Here is a 5714-nt window from a genome sequence, read left to right on the forward strand (position 1 = left end):
CTCGTGCTGGGTACCCTTCCCCAGAGGGGACCCCGAGCTGCCAGGAAATTCCCTGGGAGGGCTGGGTGCAGAATCCAAAAACCTGTGGAGTTTTTCTGGTTTTTTTATAGGTATTGGCCCTCTAGTGTTATGATTTTGTTTTGTCAGTAACAGAAATAGATTTTGTTTCCACGTGTCTTAATTGCATGTAAATTAGTGTCTAAAATACATGTATAAATCACATATTAAAGTCTACAGATTGAAATTTATATGTATAAATTCCATAGAGATTAGTGTATACTGTGTACCAGTGTTGACTAATGCTTTATATTTTTGTCATTCTGATGTGTTAGGTTAATGAATCTACGTAGTTTAAAATAGAAACAAATAGAAATTTAAAAAAACCCATAAAAATAGAAAGATATAAAGATAAATATATAAATTCATAATAAATTGATAATTTTAAAAATAGAAATACATATATCAATAGAAAATCTATAATACAGATGTAGATAAATATGCACACAAAATATAAGTAGTATTATGTATGTTATTGTTATATTATATATAAGAATATGTATAAAATATAAATATAAGTTTAAAAAAAATATTAAAATACAGTGCTTTAATATTAAAGGGCTGAGGTCAAGGGCAAAAGCTCAGTGATCAGGGGTCAATGGTTAAAGTGAAAAGTCAGGGATTCAAACTTCAGGGGTCACATGTGAATGGTCAAGGTTCAAAGATCAAGAAGGGTCCAAGGTCCAATGTTATGGGTTAATTTTCCAAGGTTGTGTGGTCCAAGGTCAATTTTCAGGGAATCAAACTTCAAAGAGTAGAAGTCAAGAATCAAAGGTCAAAATTCAGAGGTTAACAGTAAAAGGTCAAGGGTCAGGGTCAAAGGTGAAGGGTCCAAGGTTGGAGGTTGCCAGGGAGTTGCAGGGAAGAGGAGTATTTATAAACTTTATCCGTATTTCCTTGTAATTCTGGGTGTTTGGATTTCTTTTGTGCTCATCAGGATAACCCATAAACAAGCCCCTGAACTCTGCATCGATGTGTCAAACACTTCCACAGAAAGGCAAGTCAGCAGTGATTCTAGAGGAAAAATTAGAGGTGATGGCTTATGATCCATGGGGAATTACACTGGGAATTATGAAACTCAAACACATGGAATTGTGGAGGTGGAATTCCATTTTCAGCCTTGGGCACCTGGAGGAGGAGAGGTGTCCTCATCCATAGTGAGGAAAGCCTGGTGCCCCAGTGTGTCAGGTGCAGGGAATGAGCAACAAGTTCCTTCTGCCCCTGCCCTCGCTCTTGGGGTGGCAACAGCACAAACTGAGCTGTGAGGATGATGAGGGCTCAGGGAAGCCCCAGGTGTGAGCAGCGATGATGAGGAGGGAGCGGGTCCTGCCCGGGGATGTTTTAGGGGGAGGGTTTCCCTCAGCTCACTTAGGTATGGAGCAGCTGGAGGAGAGGGGTTTATGGTGGGCTCCCAGAGGTGTCTCATGGAACGATGTTGGGAGCATCTCGTAGGGTCTGGGGGATCACCTGGATGCACTTGGATGCAGAGCATTGCTTAAAGGAGGTGTCGAGGGACAAACCTTTGTGCCAAGAAACAGCAGATGAGCCAGCATGGATTTGCAAGGGGGGACTTTTCTTCTTCAGGCCAAGCTGAGCTGAAGCGAACCGAGTATATAACTGTAAGTATAAAGATGTTAAAAATAGATATTAAAAAATATTGAAGATAAAGGGCCTGCTTGGTTTTTATTTAGTTAGAGACAGGGTTTTTAAATAAATAAGAAAAATAAAAATAAATAAAATATATAAATAATGAATATATAAAGGTATAGAGAAATATATATACATGTAGGTATAAAAATAAGTAATAGAAATATATACAAATATATTAATTTATAATATATAATGTTATTTATATACGTATAGATGGTAATATGATATATTTTAGTATATGTTATGTATTATGTATATCAACACGGTATATAAATATGATAAAAATATATATTAAAATATTCTAAAATACCGTTTAAGATAAAGGGACTGTTTGGTTTATATTAGGTTATCTTCGGGGCTTTTAAATAAATACTACAAAAATAAAAACATACAAATGTATATTAAATATATAAAGATATAGATGTATGTGTGCCCAGAAAAGTAAAGAAATAGAAGTAATGTCAATATATACAAACATATTTATATTTAATATATATTTTATATATTTATTTACTATATATTTTATATATAGTAAATATATACAATTAACATATTATGTATATAATATATTTAATATATAATAATATATGTATACATGTTAATATAATATATTTTGATACTTTATATATTGTGTGTTATATATAAATGAATATAGTATATAAATTTAAACGTGTGGTGAAAATAGATGTTAATTTTTTTTTTTTTTTATTTTCATTGTTTTGGTATGTTTCTCAGAGGCAATCCTCCCCTTGCAGCTGCTGAGAGCACTGAAAACCTGTGTGCTTCGTGGTGTCCGTTGCCCAGCTGGAGACGATTCCCTTGTGTTTGGTGCATTAAGTCACAGCGAGCTGTGTGGGGTGGCAGGTGACCACATTGCCCGACCCTTTTAGCTTTTCTGGCTCACACACAACTTCCTTTCCTTTTTTCTATGGAAAACAGTGCCTGTGTGTGCCTGTGTGACCAGTTGCAGTCACCTGAGGATTGGTAACTTTTGACAATGAGCTCAGCACTTGCACTGGCTCCCCTCCCTGGCTGCAATGCTGTGGGTTTTGGCAGCTGCATTGTAAAGTTTCTTGGTAGATTTTCATGTCACTTGCCCTGTAAGCGTTCACCCAGGGTTCCCTTAAACAAACACACTGTGTGGCAGCAGCGAGTTTCTCTTCATAAAGTAGAGATAAATTTCTGTGCTTCCTTTTTTAAGCAATTGAACTGCTCAAGAAACTGCTGCCCGAGATGGTGAGGTTTGAGGCCTCTCTGGAGGAGCTGGAACTTTATAAGGATGGGGGCTCGTGATTCACCCATGGATTTGTGCACATGCAATGTAGCAAACCTGACTTTTATTTCAGCCAAAGCTTAATGTCACTGTCAGAAAACTGAATATGATTTTTGGCCCATAGTTGTTTATGAATTGTGTAAGCCATTATATAATCAATTACATAATTGAGATGTGTCTAGTGGATGTATTACTGTTATATTGTGTGTGTGTGTATATGTGATGATTTCATTATCAAACCATTTCACTGAACAGTCAAGTTCATTGGAGTGAAATCTGATTACTTGCATTTTAAAAACTTGCCCACCCCAACCCTTTTTGATTCTTTTTCACAGATATTTTATAGGCATATTTCAACATTTTCCTTCCTAATCCACGAGTAAAGGGAGATGTTGGGATTTGATCCAAAAGATCTTACAACCGATTTTGTGGTGAAACAGAGAAAAACTGTGAGCAGCCAACTCACTGGAAAACTGTATGTTAAACGCAGAGAAGCACAAAGTGTTTGATGCTGTTAGAGTTCAAAATAACAAGGAAAAATGATGGGGAATTTACCTGCCTTGGAACCAAGTATGATCCCATCCCATACTCTCAGCTCCTGCTCCCCTTCCAGCCTGGCTGTGACCCGGGCTGGCCGTACCGCTCGGTGTCTCTGGACCTCACAGCATTTCTACGTGGCTGCTGCACCCGGGTCCCCAGTACGTCCTGCTCTGGCCGCTTTCCCCAAGCGGTCCCACGTGCACCAAGAGGCTGCTACAGACCACAGGGGCCTCTTGGCTGCAGAGCTGGGTGATGGGAGACAGCAAAGCAATGCCCAGGATGCAGCTGTTCAAGCCAGCCTCGCCTCACGGAGCATTTCTTTCTCACCTGTCCATGGTTCTCTCTGTGTGTCTGTGGTCATTTTTAAACTGCAGGGCTGGGAGGCCTGGCCACTTCACCTGGAGTGCTCACCCTGGGAGCACCAGTCTCTGCCTTGGGAGGAAGCAAGCTGCCACCAGAGTAAAAGCAGGGTGGAGCTGCTCTCACTCCAAGGCAAGAGCCTGCAAGGCCCATCCTTTGGGGACTGATCTTTTGTGTGAAGGCACATTGTCTAGCAGAGGAAGAGGTTGGTACCTGGTGGAGCAGGGCCAAGATTCCATTTTCCCCATTCTACCTCCTGCAGCACTGGCCAGGGCTGGGAGAGGAGGGGGAGTGTGTTCAGCACTGCTGCTGGAACGGAGTGGCCCTCTCAGGAGGATCCTGGTTGCTTCAGGGCTTTGCTTTTCCACTGGTTTGTGTCCACAAAGGAAAGGCATGCAGAAGGCAGCACCATCACCCCAGGCCTGTAGTCAGGAGTCCATCAGCTTTCCCCACAGTGAAAGTGGTTAAGGTCTCCTTAACCAAAGGAAAACTCAGCACCACTACAGATGTACAGAACAGCAATTTATCCACCAGGGCCTTCTGACACACTTTGCCCATTATGTGTCCAGAGGACTCCAAATACTGACTTTACATGTCCACAAGTGTGGCCAAAGCCACACATACAGAGCAACACCAAGTTTTCACTGTGTACCAAGAGAAACAAAGATGTAATAACATTATTTCTTAGACAACTGTTGGGGATGAAGTCAAATGTAAAGAAAAAATGGAAATGTAAAAAATGATGGATGTTAGTGCACACGGATACAGAGTTGCTGCTTTTGAGCTCTGCAGATGTTTTTTTTTCTTCCCTCTTTCCCGTCTCATGTGAGCTTCCTTTGATTCAGTTATGTTATGCTGAGCTCTGCGGCAGTGCTGCCGCCTTGTGGGCACAGAGCGGTACTGCCGCTGTGCCCCGACCGGGGCCCTGCCCCGCTCCGCTGGGGGACGGGGGAGAGGCGGCAGCGGGAGCTACGGGAGTTCCACGGCTGCCGAGCCTGGGGAGGGAGTGAGCGGGGCGGTGTCTGTAAATAGCAGGGAGAGGGGAAAGAGAGTTAAGTGTGGAAAGTGACATGGCCGGGAGCGAGGACACGGCGCTAAAAGGAGCGGCGGCCGTGCAGGCCGGCGGCTGAGAAGAATAACAACAGTAGCGGGCGGAAGATCAGCTTCAGCTTCACGGACTGCGGGGAGAAGGAGGGTGAGCAGCGGGCCCGCAGCAGGCGAGGGGCGGGCACTTAGGTATTTTGCTAAGGCGTTTATCTCGGCCAGCACCTAATCAGGCAGTCCAAGTCCCCGCAGAAGCGGAACCGCTGCGAGGGAAGAGGCGCTCAGAGCCCGCAGCGAGCTGTGCACGACCTCCCCACGGCCGCCGCTCCCTGCTCCGCGCTGCCATCGCAAAGTCTGCCTTTGCGAGCTGGCACCATGCCCGGGCGAGCTGGCGGCTACGCCCCTCCCCGCCCCCTGCCCCGCATGCCGCTGGGGCGCTCCGATAGAGGCTCTGCGGGGGCCTTTTAGGCGGGACCTGGGCAATAGAGAGGGGCGGAGAAGGGGACGGGAGTCTGGCGAGGGGGAGCCAGGGCGACTGCGGATCCTGCGAGCACCCCTGGCTCCGCCTAACTGAGGGCCTCGCACTCCCATGGGCCGCAGTGTCAAAGCTTCCGCCAATCCCGGCCCGCCTTGCTCCGCTCTGGCCAATCACAGCGGTCCTTTGAATCCGGGCGCTGTCCCGCCAAGCTCAGCCCGCTCAGTAGCGGCCCCTCAGCCCGGCCCCGCTCCCTCGTTCTGCTGGGGCGCCGCTCCGGCCGCTGTCGCTTTGGGAGCCGGCGGAGCCGTGCTG

General features: G+C 45.2%; 1 long non-coding RNA gene across 2 annotated transcripts in view; it reads left to right on the forward strand.

Moving 5' to 3' along the window:
* The window catches only part of LOC107210073, a 5653-nt gene extending 1010 nt beyond the window's left edge, over window positions 1–4643 (forward strand). The window contains exons 2-3 of one of the 2 annotated variants that reach the window (XR_001523832.3): window positions 995–1676; window positions 2443–4643. This is a non-coding gene — a long non-coding RNA (uncharacterized LOC107210073). Of the gene's footprint in view, window positions 1–6; window positions 1677–2442 lie in introns of those variants that run through there. The other variant, XR_001523831.3, reaches the window with a different exon arrangement.
* Window positions 4644–5714: the final 1071 nt, after the last annotated feature.

This window comes from Parus major, chromosome 12 (genome assembly GCF_001522545.3).
Source record: "Parus major isolate Abel chromosome 12, Parus_major1.1, whole genome shotgun sequence".
In the NCBI taxonomy this organism is placed as follows: Eukaryota; Metazoa; Chordata; class Aves; order Passeriformes; family Paridae; genus Parus; species Parus major.